Raw genomic sequence first — 17,382 nt, 5'->3', positions numbered from 1 at the left:
CATTGCTAATATATGGGAAAGTGATTGACTTTTATCTATTCACATTGTATCCTGCAATCTTGCTATAACCTCTCATTAGTTTTAGGAGTTTTTTGTTGATTCTTTTGTTGATGAGATAATCATCTCAGAACCTGTAAACAAAGACAGTTTTATTTCTTCCTTCCTCATCTGTATATCTGCATACTTTTTATTTCCTTTTCTTGTCCTATTTCATTGGCTTGGACTTCCAGTATGATGTTGAAGAGTAGTGGTAAGAGGGAACATTCTTGCCTTGTTTATGATTGTAGTGGGAGTTTCTAGTGTCTCACTACTTTTTTTTTTTTTTTTTTGAGACAGAGTCTTGCTCTGTTGCCCAGGCTGGAGTACAGTGGCACGATCTCAGCTCCCTGGAACCTCCATCTTCCGGGTTCAAGCGATTTTCCTGCCTCAGCCTCCTGAGTAGCTGGGATTATAGATCTGCACCACCATACCTGACTAATTTTTATACGTTTTTTTTTTTCTTTAGTAGAGACGGGGTTTCTTCATGTTGGCTAGCCTCATCTCAAACTCCTGACCTCAGGTGATCTGCCCTCCTTGGCCTTCCAAAGTGCTGGGATTACAGGCGTGAGCCACCATGCCTGGCCTTCACTATTAAATATAATGTTAGCTCCAGACTTTTTGGTAGGTTTTTTTTTGTTTTGTTTTGTTTTGTTTTTGAGACAGAGTCTTGCTCCATCACCAGGCTGGAGTGCAGTGGCCCGATCTCGCCTCACTGCAACCTCTACTTCCTGGGTTCAAGCAATTCTTCTGCCTCAGCCTCCCAGTAGCTAGGACTACAGGCGTGTGCCACCACACCCGGCTAATTGTTTTGTGTTTTTAGTAGAGATCAGGTTTCACCATGTTGGCCAGGATGGTCTTGATCACTTGACCCTGTGATCCGCCCGCCTCGGCCTCCCAAAGTGCTGGGGATTACAGGCATGAGCCACCATGCCCAGCCCTAGTAGGTTTTTTGATTGTTTTGTTTTGTTTTGAGGCAGGGTCTCACTCTGTCACCCAGGCTGGAGTGCAATAGCACCATCATAGCTTACTGCAGCCTTGATCTCTGGAGCTCAAGCAATCCTCCTGAGTAGCTGAGTCTATACCATACCTGGCCAATTTTTTTTTTTTTTTGAAATGGGATCTCACTCTGTCACCCAGGTTGGAATGGAGTGGTGGGATCTTGGCTCACTGCAACCTCTGCCTCCCAGGCTCAAGTGATCCTCTCACCTCAGCCTCCTGAGTAGCTGGGACCACAGGCATGCATTGCCATGCCTGGCTAATTTTAGTATTTTTGGTAGAGACAGGGTTCTGTCATGTTAGTGTTGCTCAGTTTGGTTTTGAACTCCTTAGTTCAGATGATTCACCCACCTTGGCCTCCGAAAGTGCTGAGATTACAGGCGTGAGCCATCATGCCTGGCCTGGGCCACCACACCCAGCCATAATTTTTTAGTTTTTTGTAGAGATGGGGTCTCCTTTTGTTGCCTAGGCTGGTCTTGAACTCCTGGAGTTGATCCTCCCACCTCAGCCTTCCAGAGTGTTGAGATTTCAGGCCTGAGCCACCATGCCCAGATGAGATATTCTTTAACAAGTTGAGAAAGTTTCCTCTCTATTCCTTGCTTACTGAGAGGAAATTAGCTTTCTTTTGAATAGTCATTGCATAGTATATCTTTGTTCATCCTTTTACTTTTGACCTCCACATTCTTACATTTAAGGTTTCACCCTTGTAGGCATGTAAGATTTACTTTTTTGAAATCAAGATTTTTAAAATTCAGAGTATTTACTACACTATGTCTAATGTGTTTACTGATAGACTTGGGTTTGAATGTACCATCTTACTAAGAATTCTTTCTACTGGTTTTCTCTTACTGTGTTCTTTTCTTTTTTCTGTCTTTTTTCCTTCTTTTGGATTAAGGTTGTTTGTTCTGGGTAATTTCTCCTTTATTAGCATATGAAGTATACTTTTCTTTTAGTTCTTACCCTAGATTTAACAAGCATCCTTGACTTACTGAAGTGTATTATAAGTGGTCACTTCTACCATTTTCTGGACAACCCAACAACTACACAATTCTTTTTTTTTTTTTTTTTTTGAGATGGAGTCTCCCTCTGTGGCCCAGGCTAGAGTGCAGTGGCACAATCTTGGCTCACTGCAACCTCCTGCCTCCCAGGTTCAAGCAATTCTCCTGCCTCAGCCTCCTGAGTAGCTGGAATTACAAGTGTGCACCACTACACCCTGACAATTTTTGTATTTTTAGTAGAGACAGAGTTTCACCATGTTGTCCAGGCTGGTCTTGATCTCCTGATCTCAAGTGATCCACCTGTCTCAGCCTCCCAAAGTGCTGGGATTACAGGTGAGAGCTACCGTGCCTGGCCCCAACAACTATACAGTTCTTTTACCTTTCTACCTGTTGTGGTAGTCTTGTCATGGATTTCAGTTTTCTCTGTATGTTAAGCCACAACAGACATTCTTATTAATGCTTTCTATAGTCAATATTCATTTAGGTTTATTCACATGTTACTTTTTATTACTCTTTATTTGTTATTTCTTTTTTATTACCCTTTGTTCCTTTCTGTATTTCCATGCATCTATTTTGGATCCTTCTTCTCCTGGAACTAACTTTAGAATTTTTCTTCAATATAGTATCATATTTAGTATAGTATATTTAGAAATACCTTTAGTGTTTTCCTTTCAGTACAGATCTTGTGATGAATTCAATTTTTGTTTTCTGAGAAGTCTGTATTTTGTTTTGTTTTGGAAGATATTTTGGTAAGTCAGGAATTCTAGGTTAGTGCAGTTATTTTCTTTTCACCTTTTGAAAATGTCTTTGGTTTCTATTGTTTCTGTTGAGAAGTCATCTGTCAGCCCCATTGTTGCTCTTAACATTTTCTATGAGTTTTAGCAGTTATATTCTGATGTGCCTAGCTGTAGCTTTTAAAGTATTTTTCCTGCTTGTGCTTGTTCACAGCACATCTTGAATCTGTGACGTGATATCTTTCATCATGGCATTCACCCTCTTCTCTCATCTTGTTCAGGACTCTAATGATAAGTGTTAGACCTTTTCACTATATCTCTAAGACCCTTCTTGGTATTTTTCCATTCTTTTGGCTCTTTGTAATTCAGTCTGGATATTTTCTACTGACTAGTCTTCTCCATTAATCTTGCCTTCATTTGTGTTTAATCCTATCAATTGAATTTTTTTTGTTAACCCTATGTTTCATTTAAAAGTCAATCCAGTTTCTAACTTTTTTTTTTTTAAGAGGTAAGGTCTTGCTCTGTTGCCCAGGCTGGAGTGCATTAGCACAATCACAGGTCACTGCAGCTTTAAACTCCTGGGACCTAAGACTCCCAAGTAGCTAGGACGATAGGCAGGTGCCACCATGCCTGGCCAATTTTTAAATTTTTTGTAGAGACGGGGTTTTGCTGTGTTGCCCAGGCTGATCTCGAACTTCTGGCCTCAAGTAATCCTCCTGCCTCTGCCTCCTAAAGCACTGGGATCACAGGTGTGAGCCACCACGCCCAGCCTGAGTTTTTAATTTCATCTATCATAACGTTCAGTTCTACAATTTTGTTTTTTAAAAAATAGTTTCCAGTTCTCAAATGAAATTAGCAATCTTGTCATCTATTCTCCTCAATATTTAATTGCACTGCGCTTTTTTTTTTTTTTTTTTTTTTTTTTTTTAAGACGGAGTCTCGCTCTATCACCCCAGGCTGGAGTACAGTGGCGTGATCTTGGCTCACTCGGAAGCTCCAACCTTCGCTGGGCTCACTCCATTCTCCTGCCTCAGCCTCCCAGTACTGGGATACAGGTGTCTACCACACCACGCCGGTAATTTTTTTTTTGCAATTTTAGTAGAGACGGGGTTTCACTGTGTTTAGCCAGGATGTCTCAAATCTCCTGACCCCGTGATCCACCTGCCCTCGGCCTCCCAAAGTGGCTGGGATTAACAGGTGTGAGGCCACCACGCCCGGCTAATTGGGAAACTGCTTTTAAAGTTATGTCTGCAAATCTAATATCTGTTTTTTTTTTTTCCTTTTGCTCTTTAGTCAGTTGATCTTATTTTTGATATTTGTGGTAATCTTTCATTAATATGCTAGATATTTTGAAAAATGAAAATATCAAAGGAGCTACAAGGCTCTGGATCTTCCCTCAGACAGGATGTTACTTTTACCTCTGGGAAAGTAGGCTTAGAGATATAACTTGACCCTGGGCCTTGTAAGAAGCTAGTCTAGTTGTGATTAAACCTTACTCTCAAGGTTGTAGCCTTCAAGGGTTTTAAGCTAAAAATGTGTGTGGTGTGGTGTGTGTAATATGTAATGTGTGTATATATTAAATATATATTTGTATATTTAATTTATAATATATATTTAGATATTTATATATTTATATATATATATAAATATAGTTATAGAATTTTTATATATATTTCTCTAACCAGGAGTCCTCTTTCATGGTGAGTCCTAAACCTCCAATTTTTGTTACCCCAAGCTGTGAGACTTCTGAAAGCTTTACTCTGCTTTTCAGCTACTTGGACTCTGTTTAGGACTTGGCAGGTGCCTCAAGGGGATAAGAAGGCTTCATTGTTCATCTCCTCTCTCTGTACTTTCCTCTTCAGCATCTTGGCCCCTCATGTCCTCACTGTGTTGATACCTCTCTGATGCATTCAAACACATTTAAGAAAAAAAAAAAAAACAATTGCTTTTAAACTGCTGTCAGCAGGAGGGTTGGTCTGATATAAACTAGTTTGCCATGATCAGAAGTAAATCCAGCTGTGGCCTCCATGATTATTTTTATTGTTATTATTTGAGAATCCTTCAAAGAAAGATGTCACCCTGTGTCTGAGAGCCCTTTAAAAAAGTCATAGGATGGAGGCTTCTTTGCATCCCTTCTGTGAAGGAGTTTCTAAATTATCAAAACAGGAAGTGACATTTAAGGAGCATCTTTTTTGTGTAAAGCACCTGCTATAGTTGTTGCAGGAAGCAGCTCCAAGAAATAAGGAACATGGGGTTTGCTGGGGAAGGAAAGTGGGACCTTGGCATGGGAGGAGGTGAGGAATGCATAGGACAAGTGGAATCTGGGTAAGAGGGTGGGTCCAGTGGATACAGTATGAGAATGGGCAGTGGGAAGAGGACTCTGGACATGAGGTCTGGGAAAGAGAACTGTATGTTCACCCAATGGATGTCAGTGGGGTCTCATCCCATGGGGAAGAGGTGCCACAATGCAGTGAGCTGACAACTCCGCACACATGTGATAAGCCCCTCTGCTTCCTTCTAGCTATAGTTCTTTTACCTTTTCCTGCTACATATTGCCAACCTTCTTAATAATGGCCATCCAGATGTCCCACAGGCCCCTCCAGCTTGGAATAGCCCAAAATTAAGTGATCTGCTGTGTGTTGTCCACTTGGCCTCAATACCACAAGGACCTCATTCCCTAGAATCTTCTTTCCTGTACGGTTCTGAGTTAGAATTGGCCAGCCTTGCTTGAGAAATACGACTCAAGGTCCTCTTCATCCTTACTGCTGCTGCCCTACTGTAGGCCTGTATCGCTGTCTGTCCTGATCGCCTTAGGCGGTCGCTTAATTTGTTTTGTTTTGTTTTGGTAGAGATGGGGTCTTGCTGTGTTGCTCAGGCTGATCTCAAACTCCTGGCCTCAAGTGATCCTCCTGTCTCTGCCTCCTGTAGTTCTGGGGCCACAGACATAAGCCCAGCCTCTTAATTTGATTTCTGCATTAGTCATGATCCAATTGGGAGACAGAAACCACATAACAATTTGAATATGAGAAGTTTAATATAAGTACTAACTAGAACAGGGGATTGGAGTAATGAAGGAGTGGTAAGAAGTCAGGAGAGTTTTAAAGAATATAGGAATAATGGACATAAGGAGCAGCCAGCACCCCTAGAACTAAGAAAGAACACCCCCAGGCTCTATCCCCAGCTAAGATCCAGATCTTGCTGGGAAGGGGGTGGCTGTGGCTTACAATGGCAGAGAAGTCTGGGAGAATGTTCTAGAGTCTGCCCTTGGGTGCCAGGGAAATCTGTCATGGAACGGTGTCTGATTAGAGGCACACCTCCTATTTGTGGGGGACACTAGGAGAAGCTGTTAGTTGCAAAGTGCTACTGACCACCATCCTCTGTAGGATTCCTGTTCTGGAAAAGTTGTCTGCACTGCAGGAGGGTGATGTTGGAGAAGCTGTGAGTTGTGTGCTGTTAAGATGGGCCCCTTACAACCAGGAAGGAAGGCCCATTCCTCCTCCGATGTCTCTAGCACCCCCTCCTGACAGAGCCTAATATTGCACCAACTACCAACATAAAAATATTTAAAGGGCCAGTTCCATTTTTGAAGAGCAGGCAATGAACAGTCAATTTGGGGTCCAGAGCAATAACTGAATGTCATTCTACCATTATCGAGGGGCTGCATAACCAAGTGGTTAAGAGTGTGGACTCTGCAGCTGCGTTTTTGAGTTCAAGTCTTAGCTCTGGCACTTAATGTGAATTAGTGTAAACCTTAAAAGATTTATTTAACCTGTGTCTCAGTTCCCTAATCTGTAAAATCAGGTAGTAATAGTTCTAACCTTTTTGGGTTATTTTGCTGATTGGGTTGATATTTATGAAGCACTTAGAAGAGGACCTAGCACAGAGTAAGCAATGTACCGGACTGTCTATTGCGATTATTATTATACTCAAATCGTGGTGACACGCGCCTGTAATCCCAACTACTTGGGAGGCTAAGGCAGGAGAATCTCTTGAACCCGAGAGATGGAGGTTGCAGTGAGCTGAGATCACGCCACTGCACTTCAGCCTGGATGACAGAGCAAGACTCTGTATCAAAAAAAAAAAAAAAAAAAAAATCCGTCCTTCAAATTGTAGCCAGGATTGGCTTTTCATTGAAGGTATGACTTTTACTCCACAATTCCATGGCCATATTCCTTTATTCTTCACTTTTCTGAGGCAGGGCAGGCACAAGGAGTGCTAATTAATAAGTTGTCTTCTGGCCGGGTGCGGTGGGTCATGCCTGTAATCCCAGCACTTTGGGAGGTTGAGGTGGGCGGATCGCCTGAGGTCAGGAGTTTGAGACCAGCCTGGCCAAAATGGCAAAACCCTGTTTCTACTAAAAATACAAAAATTAGCTGGGTGTAGTGGCACGTTCTTGTAGCTACTTGGGAGGCTGAGGCAGGAGAATCCTTGAACCTGGGAGGTGGAGGTTTCAGCGAGTGGAGATCATGCCACTGCCCTCCAGGCTGGGTGACAGAGCAAGACTCCATCTCAAATAAACAAACAAACAAACAGAAAGGCGTTGTCTTCCAACTCACCTTGTTTGTTATGGTCTGAATGCTAATGTCCCCCCAAATTCATATGTTGAAATTTTTTTTTTTTTTTTTTGAGACGGAGTCTCACTCTGTCGCCCAAGCTGGAGTGCAGTGGCCAGATCTCAGCTCACTGCAAGCTCCGCCTCCCGGGTTCACGCCATTCTCCTGCCTCAGCCTCCCGAGTAGCTGGGACTACAGGCGCCCGCCACCTCGCCCGGCTAGTTTTTTGTATTTTTTAGTAGAGACGGGGTTTCACCGTGTTAGCCAGGATGGTCTCGATCTCCTGACCTTGTGATCCGCCCACCTCAGCCTCCCAAAGTGCTGGGATTACAGGCTTGAGCCACCACGCCCGGCCATATGTTGAAATCTTAACTCCCAAGGTGATGGTTTCAGAATTGCAGACTTTGGGAGGTTTAGGAGGATTAGGTCATGAGAGCAGAGCCCTCATGATTGAGATTAGTGCCCTTATGAAAGAGCCTGAGAGAGACCCCTCACCCCTTCTGCTATGTGAGAACACAGCGAGAAGCGCCCTCTATGAGGAACGGGCCCTCACCAGACACTGATTCTGCTGGAGCCTTGATCTTGGATTTCCCAGCCTCCAAAACTGAGAAATAAACTTCTGTTGTTTGTAAGTCACCCAGTTATGGTATTTTATTTTAGTAGCCTGAACAGACTAAGGCACTGTTCATAGTACAAAAGTCGGAAATCAGGCTGTGTCACTTTGTTGCTTAAAACTCACCTGTGGCTTCCCGTTGTTTTCAAGATAGAGTCCAGCTCCCTTTCCCTGGATACAAAGCTCTTGATGTTCTGTTCACCTCCCACCAAACCCTGGCTCAGATTTTCACTTGAGTTACTCCAGACTTGGTACTTTGCTACCCTCATGCCTTCCCAGGTCGTGTCCCTATTTTCCAACTTTGCTGATTGTGTTCCCTCCTTCTGGAATATCATTCCCTCTCCTTTTGGCTAACTCCCTTTCAACCTTCAGAAAACTGAAGCACCATCTCCTCCAGGAAGCCTTCCATGAATCCCCGAGTCAGTGGCAAAATGCTTCTTTGTCATTTTGTTCTCCAAGTGTTTGCCCTGTTATGGCAGAGTGATATACTTCTGTGCCTGGCTCCCTGGCTAACGTGGAAACCATGTGGGGTCTTCTGCGTATTACTCACAGTTGCATGCTCTGTGTTTCAGCACGAGCAGTGCTGCGTATCTGCACTGGCTACCTGTTGCATAACTCAGGGCTGCTGTTTGCAGAGTTTTTCACAACCTGCCCTGCTGTTCCCTGTGGCCCTGAGCATCAAATGGAGTCGCATAGTAGGTGAGCAGAATTGTGCCCTCAAGCTCTGGACATTTATGACAGCGGCCTGTTATGCAAACTGGCCTCTCCTAATAGAGCACTTCCTTGTTAGGTTGGTTAGGAGTGACTGAAAAAAAAAGTGTTAATGTGTTAAAATGATAAAACCACATTTCTTTCCAAGAGGTGCCAGGGTCTAATTGCTCCACATTCTTGGGAATCTCAGAGGTAGGGCTGGCAAAGGGGGAAGGAGGAGAGACACTTCCTCTGATGTGACCAAGGACTTTAATTGGAGGCAGCTCCCCCATTGGTGGCTTTTTCAGAAGCTGGAGTGACTCTTGGTGGTGGCACAGGGATGGCTCAGACATCTTCTCCTCCTGCAGGGGAGTTTCTGAATCAGTCTTCATGACTCCTGTCCACCACCCTCTTCCTCATGGAAGCGCAGCAGCCGTGCAGCCTCAGGGACCACGTGGGTGCCGCCGACTAGAATGGTCATGGCCTCCTAAGGGTGCACGCCTTGAGCATCATGCGTTTGTCATGGGGGAGGCGTGGATGTCTGTTTGGTGCAGCACTGTGGAGAGAATTTGTGTTCAGATCTGAAAGAATAGAGGAATAAACTTATCCTGGGTAAAGGCTTTGAGTGATATGTGAATAACCTGTCTTGGCCATACTGCACTCAGAGACTCCTCAGATCATTCATGGCTTTAAAAATAAAAGTTTGCTTGTATGAGCTAAGAATGATCTCAAGCTGGGTAAAGCAATGGAGATTTTAGAGTTTACTCATTACCTCAGCATGGCCCAGCTGATCCTAATACACATCCACAGATATCATTTGCTGAATGTCGTCTTTGTATGTGGCCATATGCATTCGCTTACACACGGTGTCTCCCTTCATCCTCTAACAGCCTGCACAGTGGGCGATATATTATCGTTATCCTCATTTTGGAGAGAAGGATGCTGTGCTTAGAGAGGGAGGGTCGGCGACATGCCCAAACTCAGTAAGCAGCCGAGGCAGAGTTTAAACTACCATCTAATAAAATACCACAAACTCAGTGAGAAATTAAATAAATCAATAAACTACTATGGAGGACTAAAGCCAGTGATTTCAATGAATCTAATCTACTACGTAATAACTAATCTCTAATAACTGATAGAGTCTTTAGGTTGTGTTGTTACAAGTTTGAGTACGCCCTTTCCACACTCCCAGAAGGCTGAAAGAAACCTGAGCATGTCCCAGCAGGAGGTGGCTGGGGAGGCCGAGGCACAGAGAATCATCAGATGTTCCCGACACTATCACACACCCACGCCTGGAACCTACTAAAGGACCGTGGATGATGCTGTTGGAACATTCTTGGATTGTGGAAGCCAGCCGTGGTAGAAGACCCCTCGCTGGCCTTGCGGCAACAACAGAAGATCTTGGACCCCATGTTTTGGTGGGTGGTGGGAGGAGGAAAGGGCACTGGGGCTCCTGACTCTGCAGCTCCAATCCCAGAAACCCATTGTTATTTAAGCACTGGGTCATAGTGGGCCCTCCCCTCTCTCTGACCTGCTGTAGCTCCCTGTGGCCAGCAGTTCCAGGCCCACCTGCCTGGGCCCACCACTCTGAGGGCCAGTCTTTCCTCAAGTGTGCACATTTTTCCTACCTGTGGAAAGGACTTGGAGCCCCCACTCTGCCAGTCTTTGCCTGTAGCATCGCCTTCTTGAACCGCAGATGTTGGAGGTCCGGCACAGTTCTCTGGGCAGCGTCGTTTTCTAGATGAACTTAAGACTGTAGCTGAAAAACGTGAATCTCTTCTTTGCCAGGTCCTATAGCAGCAGAACCCCAGGAGATGCGGCAGCCCACACAGACAAGCTCATGTTTAAGAGCCAGATTTGCCTTCTCTCTAGGTGTATGTGTGCTCTTGGGTGGGTTCTGTAATCTCTTCATGCCTCACTTTATTTTGTTTATTTTTTGAGACAGAGTCTTGCTTTGTAGCCCAGGCAGGAGCGAAGTGGCGTAATCATAGCTCACTGCAACCTTGAACTCCTAGGCTCAAGTGATCCTCCTGCCTCAGCTTCCTGAGTAGCTGGGACTCCAGGTGTGTGACACCAAACCTGGCTTTTTTTTTTTTTACTTTTTGTAGAGACAGGATCTCACTATTCTTCCCAGAGTGGTCTTAAACTCTTGGCCTCAAGTGGTTCTCCTGTCTCGGTCTCCCAAAGTGCTGAAATTACAGGCATGAGTCAATTTGCCCAGCCACTGGCCTCCCTTTCTTATGTGGAAAATGGGAACAGTAATACCACCTTGGAGTGATGAGTGTTTAATTGTCTGTAAACTGGCCGCTCTGATGGGAGGTGTCTCAAAATGCTTTCTGTGCTCGTTGTCTTCCCATATGGTTTGTTGGCTCCATTATTCTAGCTGGGCCCAGGTCGCACGGGAGCATGATGATGCAGCCCAGCTTCGCTGGTCCCAGTCCTGGCACTACCACTAACTTGCTGTGTGGCTTTGGGCTAGCCTATGCTGAGGTCCCCCGCATCTGCCACAGGAAGTCAGTGGGCTGCATCATCCATCTTTCCAAGGATTCTCCCAGCTCTGATGACCCAAGGTTGTAAGTCTATCTTATTCCCAACCTCCTTTCTCTTTTCCAGGCTCTGGCCATCTGCTCTTGCTCCCCTTTCTCTGTGGCCAAAGCCCCACTTTGGAAATTTCCATCATCAGTGGTTGTGTGTCAATCACAGCACACTGGATTCACTCCATGGCCTCATCCTTGGGCAGTGGCTTCCCACCTGTCCAGTGCTCCTCTCCAGCCTCAGTCACCAGCATCTCTTACTTGGATTATTGCAACGGCTCCAAAGCATCAGCATTAAGCATCAACACAGATGAATCCTCCTCCTACAGACATTAGATCATGTCACAGCTCTGCCCAGAACCTCCCAGTGGCTTCCAGTATCATGCAGAGTAAAAGAAAAGTCCTTCCCTGGGCCTGTCTTGAAAACACTCATAATCTAACCATTTATCCACCTGTCCCTCACTGTCTACTGATACTTTACCGTTCATCCCTTTCCTGCCACACCAAACACACTGCTCTTTGTGTTTGCTCCACCTTCTGCTGGAATGCTCTTCCCCTAGAGATCCACAAGATTCATTCTCTCACTTCTTTCAAACCTTTGCTTAGAGAACACTTTATCTTTTTTTTTTTTTTTTTGAGATGGAGTATCACTCTATTGCCCAGGCTGGAGGGCAGTGAGGTGATCTCAGCTCACTGCAAACTCCGCCTTCGGGGTTCAAGCGATTCTCATTCCTTGGCCTCCTGAGTAGCTCGGATTACAGGCACGCACTACCATGCCCGGCTAATTTTTGTGTTTTTAGTAGAGACGGGGTTTCACCATGTTAGCCAGGCTGGTCTTGAACTCCTGACCTCAGGAAATCTGCCTGCCTCGGCCTCCCAAGGTGCAGAGATTATAGGCGTGAGCCACCACACGCGACCATGAACACTTTTTCTAGTGAGGCCTTCTCTGGCCCATTTACTCTATTTAATTCTCTCCATTTATTCCCTCTGTTTAAGCCTCCTCCCCACTCCTAGCACTCTCTATTTCCCTTCCCCACCTCATGCTTCTCTGCAGCCCTTGTCATGTTCAGAAGTAGCCTAGAATTTATTTATGTTCTCGTACTCACTTTCCCATTAGTAAAGCCAGGAAGGCAGGGAGTCTCCTGTATTCGCTGCTAAGTCCCCAGTGCAGGGTGTAGGACAGGTAGTTAACAGCATTTGTGGCATGGTTGGATGAACCTGTATGTATCTCACTTTGGTTCAGGGTCCAAGCAGGTGCTGTCACCAGGGAGCAGCAAGGAATGTCACAACCAGCAGGACACCACCTGCCTTACCCACCTGCCAAGTTGATTGATGGCTTTATGGATGACTTATAGGGTTGCTTTTGGCTGCCTGCTGGTGGGACCACCTCTCTTCCCCACCCTTTTCATCCCAAACTTGCTTTTCCTCCTCTCATGTTTCCTATTTTGGGGACAGGTACCACTATTCATTTTGTGTCTGCAGCTAGAAATGGGGCACCCCTTACCTCCCGTGTGTTCACATTCATCAAGGCCTTTTGAATCTATCCCATAAATATCTCCATTGTCGGCCACCCTCCATTCCCATTGCCCTCACCACTAGCGCCTCCTGTCTTTGGATCTTGACCACTGCTTTCCCACTAGCCTCTCTGGTGGCTCATCTGCAACCAGAAGATCTGTCCCTGGTGCCAATCCTGTTAGGTCACTCCTCCTCTGCCTTAAACCCTCAGTGGCTCCCCTGTTCTGCTGTTCAAACTTGTCTGAGGAGCTGCCCCTGTCGACTTTGCCAGCTCCACTGGTTCTAACTCAGTCACTACTCTTCGGCCATAGGAGCTGCTGGCTGTGCTCCAGACTTTCTCTTACTGTTCCATCCCTGTGCCTCTGCACAAGCTGCAACATGCACAGCTCAGGTGTCACCTCCTTCAAGAAGCCCAATCCTTCACCCCATTCTCCCTTCCATGAACAGGCTTTTTTTTTTTTTTTTTTTAATCTCAGAAAGTTATGGGAATAGAAATAGCCATGATGTCAAGAACACTGACATTCATTGAGCATTTGGGCAGGTTCTTTGACATCTCTGAGCTCATTTCATTTTCCTCTCCACCTTGCAAAGAAGGGACTTTGTCTGATTTTCCAGATGGAGGGAATTGAGCCTAAGAAAGGTGACTTGCTCAGGTGTGGCAGCCAACAGGAACAGCTGGGATTTTAATGTAGTTTTATCTGAAGCCAGAGTTTATTCTGTCTATAGACAGAATTCAATTCCAGAATGAGATGTTCAGAACCACCTTGACCTCCAAGAGTTGATGGTAAGTGGTTTTTAAATGGAAAGACTCCATCTGAAGCCTGGCAGAACAGCATAACAGTTAAGAGCACACTCCTTTTTAACTTAGATGGACTTCACTTCCTAATTCCTGTTGCATCTTGCTGTGTAATTTCGGGCCACTTAGCCTCCTTGAGCCTCAGTTTTCCAGTCTGTACAATGGTATGATGAAACCTACCCGCAGAATGCCGTTGTACCAATTTGGTGACATAAAGATGTCAAGTGCTTTGCAGGGTATCCGGCACATAGCAAGCGTTTAATGTCACTGAGATGCTGGCTGGGACGGAGTGGGGTTTGGTGTTTCTTGCATTACCAATGCCCGCCTCTAGAGGGAAGCAGGAGCCAAAGAAAAGGGCCCTTGGGCTGTCCCCAGTGGATTGTGAGTTTTGGTTCTCTAGGGACCCCACAGCACTTTGATCAGAGTAAGAAAGATCAATGAGGTCAAACAGGAAGTCGTCTGGAGCTAGGGGAGCCCTTAGGAGTCTTTCAGCACAGGTGGGGAGACTGGGACCCAGAGACAGAGAAACAGTGGGGTCAAGGCAAATAAGGGGTGCTTCTTGTAACAAAGTGAATAGGTGTCCTGGAGTGTTGGGGGCGTTTTCTATTTTAGTACAGAAAAATTACCCCCTCCTACCCTTAGGTCTAACCTATGAGCCTCACTCACCTGCAGCTGGCAGAGTGGACAGGAGGCTGGCAGTGATGTCACAGTGTGGGGCAACAAGGGAATGTTGGAGACAGTGAGGTTTGGACTGAACCACAAAGGGAGGAGGGAGGACATATGCTGAGCCCCTCTCCAGGGGTCCATCCCTTTGTCCACCATGCCATAATGTCCACTGTGCCTATCAGGTCGGATGGAGTGGTTCTGCCTCACTTGTCTCTTACCCCTTTTGGATTAGTAGACAGCTAGGCGTGTTCTTCTGGGGCTGCTAGAGGAAGACACAGCAAGCCCCACTGTGAAAACACATTTCTAAGCCCCTGCTAGTGTCTTATTTGCTATGTTTTCATTGGCCAAGCAAGTCACATGACAATTTAGTCCCTTCTCACCAGGAAGAGGTTGTTGGTGAATTCCCGACTGCTGCTGCCTCCTTTCCTGTCCTGGCCTCTGTGCTATTGTGGCAGAAACCTGCCCCAGAGTGGGCTGCAGATTCTCCCAATGTGATTGCATGGGGCCCACCCAGGTAACTGTGGATTATCTCAAGGTCACCGATTAGCAACCTTAATTGTATCTTCAACTTTAATGTTTCGCAGGGGTCATTATTCTGTCTACCACAGTGTTTAAACACTTGTATCAAGAAAATAAAAGAATGAAATAATTTCCCAATTCTAAAAGCTGGAAAAACAACAACAAAGTAACCAAAAGCTTAAAAGCAGAATTTACTAGAATGTTAAAAAGCAGATCTAATTAATTGAAATCTTTTTTTGAAAACAATTAACAAAATAGAAATACTATGTAGCTTAATCAGGAAAAAAAAGGAGAAAGCCCAAATATATAAAATTAGAAAGAATGAGGGGAAATAATTGTTGAAACAAAAGAAATTTTAAAATCTTGAGAGTCCATAACATACTTTTGTTTTAAAAGTTTGAGAAACTAGGAAGTAGATAATTTTCTGGGAAAATACAGTTTATTAAATTGACTGCGTTAAAGATAGAAACTATCAATTTCTGTAGAAGAAATTTATTAAGGAATTACCCTCCCCCAAATAGGCAACAGGTCCAGAGAGTTTCACAAGGAGAGTTTCACCAAGCTTTGAAAGACCAGTTACAGTACTACATAAATTGTTCTAGAGCATTTAAAGTAAAACTTCCAAATTCTTTTTGTGAAGCAAATGTATATTGATAACCACATCTGATAGGGATAATACAAAAAGAAAATTACAAGGCAATGTCACCTACCAATACTGATACAAAAATACTTAATAAAATATTAGCGAACAGAATCCAACCTCATAGTATGAGGATAATAAATCATGGTCGGGTGAAATTTATCTGTAGAATTGAAGTTTGATTCAATATGAGTAAAGAAATTATGTGCCTTTTTTCTTATAGATGCAGAAAAAAGAGGGAGTTGATGGCTATTCTATTAATATGATAAAATGGCACTCTCTCTTTATCTCTACCTCTAAGCCTTTGCCCTAAACTCAACTTCTTCCTTAATGTGCAAATACTGGAGCTATTTAAAATCAGGAACAAAGCACAGATATCTACTAACTTTAACATTGTACCGGTGGCATTAACCATCGCAATTAGACAAGGTAAATCAGACACATAAAAATTAGAAGAAGAATTTGAAAGTATTTCTCCTTGCAGATGACATAATAGTATTACTGGTAAACCATTGGAAAGCAGAAAGAAAACTACTCAAACAATGAAAGAATTCAGAAGGTAAGCAAGGCATACAATTAGCATACTGAACTCAATAGTGTTATTATACACAAGCAATAACTACAACAATAGTGAGAGAGAAAACTCCATTTACGATAGCAACAAAAGATAAAATACTTAGGAATAAAGTTAATAAGAAATTTGCAAAATTAATATAAAGAACACTTGCAAATAGTCCTGAAAGCCAACACAGTAGGTTTGAACAAATGAAAAGCCATTGGTTGGTGGTTAGGAAGAATCAGTGTTACAGATGTGTCAGTTCTTCCTGATTTATAATTTTCCCTAAGTTAATCTATAAATTTAGCACAATCATGGTGAAAATAACATCAAGATTTTTTCTGACACTAGACAATTTGATCCTAACATTTACATGAAAATACAAGCAAGAATAAAACAGGCGGACTCCCCAGTGGAGTAGAATAGAAAGTTCAGAAAGACACAAAAATATATATGAAAATTTAGTATATGACAACGGTGTCATCTCAGATGGATGATTGGACCAAAGATATTCTCCTTAATAAATATGCTGAAATGACTAAGTAATCATTAGGAGAAAGTGTAAAGTTAGATCCATACTTCCTAAATACGTAATAATAAATGCCAAATGGAACAGGTTATACTTCTAATATATAATGCTATATAAGCAAATGAAGAAGTGTGGGTGAATTCCTCTAGAAACTGGATGCAGGGAAAGGCTTTCTAATGATAACCCGAAGTCCAGATTCAATGAAACATTAATAAACTTGACTTTGAGGAGCTCGTATTTCTAGTATATAAAGAGTACTCAAAATTAATGGGAAAATAAAAAAGAGTGGAAGACATAAACAGATAATTAATAAAACATATAAAATGACCCTTAAACATATGAATAGATGTTAGTCTTCACTCATGGTAAGAGAAATGCAAGTTAAAACCAAAATGAGATACCATTTCTCACCTGTAGGATTGGGAGAGGCTAAACAGTTGCTGAGGGCATGGGGAAACAGGTATCTCAGATATCGTATACTCTTATAGAAGAGAGCTTGGCAGCATCTAACAAAACTGTGTATGTTTATTCATTTGGCTAAAAAGTTCATGCTTAAAAATTAACCCTAAAGGTACACTGTATTAATCTGTTCTCATGTGTTATTAAAGATATACCTTGGCCTGGCACAGTGGCTCACGCCTGTAATCACACACTTTGGGAGGTTGAGGAGGGCGGATCACTTGAGGTCAGCAGTTCGAGACCAGCCTAGCCAACATGGTGAAACCCCGTCTCTACTAAAAATACAAAAATTAGCCAGGCATGGTGGCAGGCGCCTGTAATCCCGGCTACTCGGGAGGATTGAACTCCTGAGTTCACTCACTTGAACTCAGGAAGTGGAGGCTGCAGTGAGCTAAGGTGGTACAAATGGGGAAAATGTAAATTAAACAATTGGTGACTCTGGGTAAAAGGTAAATGGGAATTTCTCTGTATTATTTTTGCAACATTTCTGTAAATTTGAAATTATTTCAAAAGGTATCCAAAAGGCTAAAGTTTTTTCTCCTTCC

At 43.6% G+C, this 17,382-nt stretch overlaps 1 long non-coding RNA gene across 3 annotated transcripts; it reads right to left on the bottom strand.

The window, feature by feature from the left end:
- Positions 1-8,876: 8,876 nt before the first annotated feature.
- Positions 8,877-14,178, bottom strand: LOC108532169 (uncharacterized). Of its 3 annotated transcripts, XR_001886378.1 has the most exons (4): positions 14,135-14,178; positions 10,252-10,382; positions 9,396-9,514; positions 8,877-9,204 (listed from the first exon to the last, which is right to left on the bottom strand). It is a non-coding gene; the product is annotated as an uncharacterized LOC108532169 (long non-coding RNA). The 3 variants fall into 3 exon arrangements; XR_001886377.1 differs by lacking the exons at positions 10,252-10,382; positions 14,135-14,178 and adding an exon at positions 9,927-10,068; XR_001886376.1 differs by lacking the exons at positions 9,396-9,514; positions 10,252-10,382; positions 14,135-14,178 and adding an exon at positions 9,927-10,084.
- Positions 14,179-17,382: the final 3,204 nt, after the last annotated feature.

Source organism: Rhinopithecus bieti, unplaced genomic scaffold (assembly GCF_001698545.2).
Source record: "Rhinopithecus bieti isolate Rb0 unplaced genomic scaffold, ASM169854v2 scaffold_9997, whole genome shotgun sequence".
Lineage (NCBI taxonomy): Eukaryota > Metazoa > Chordata > Mammalia > Primates > Cercopithecidae > Rhinopithecus > Rhinopithecus bieti.
This window is presented reverse-complemented; position numbering and strand designations above follow the sequence as displayed.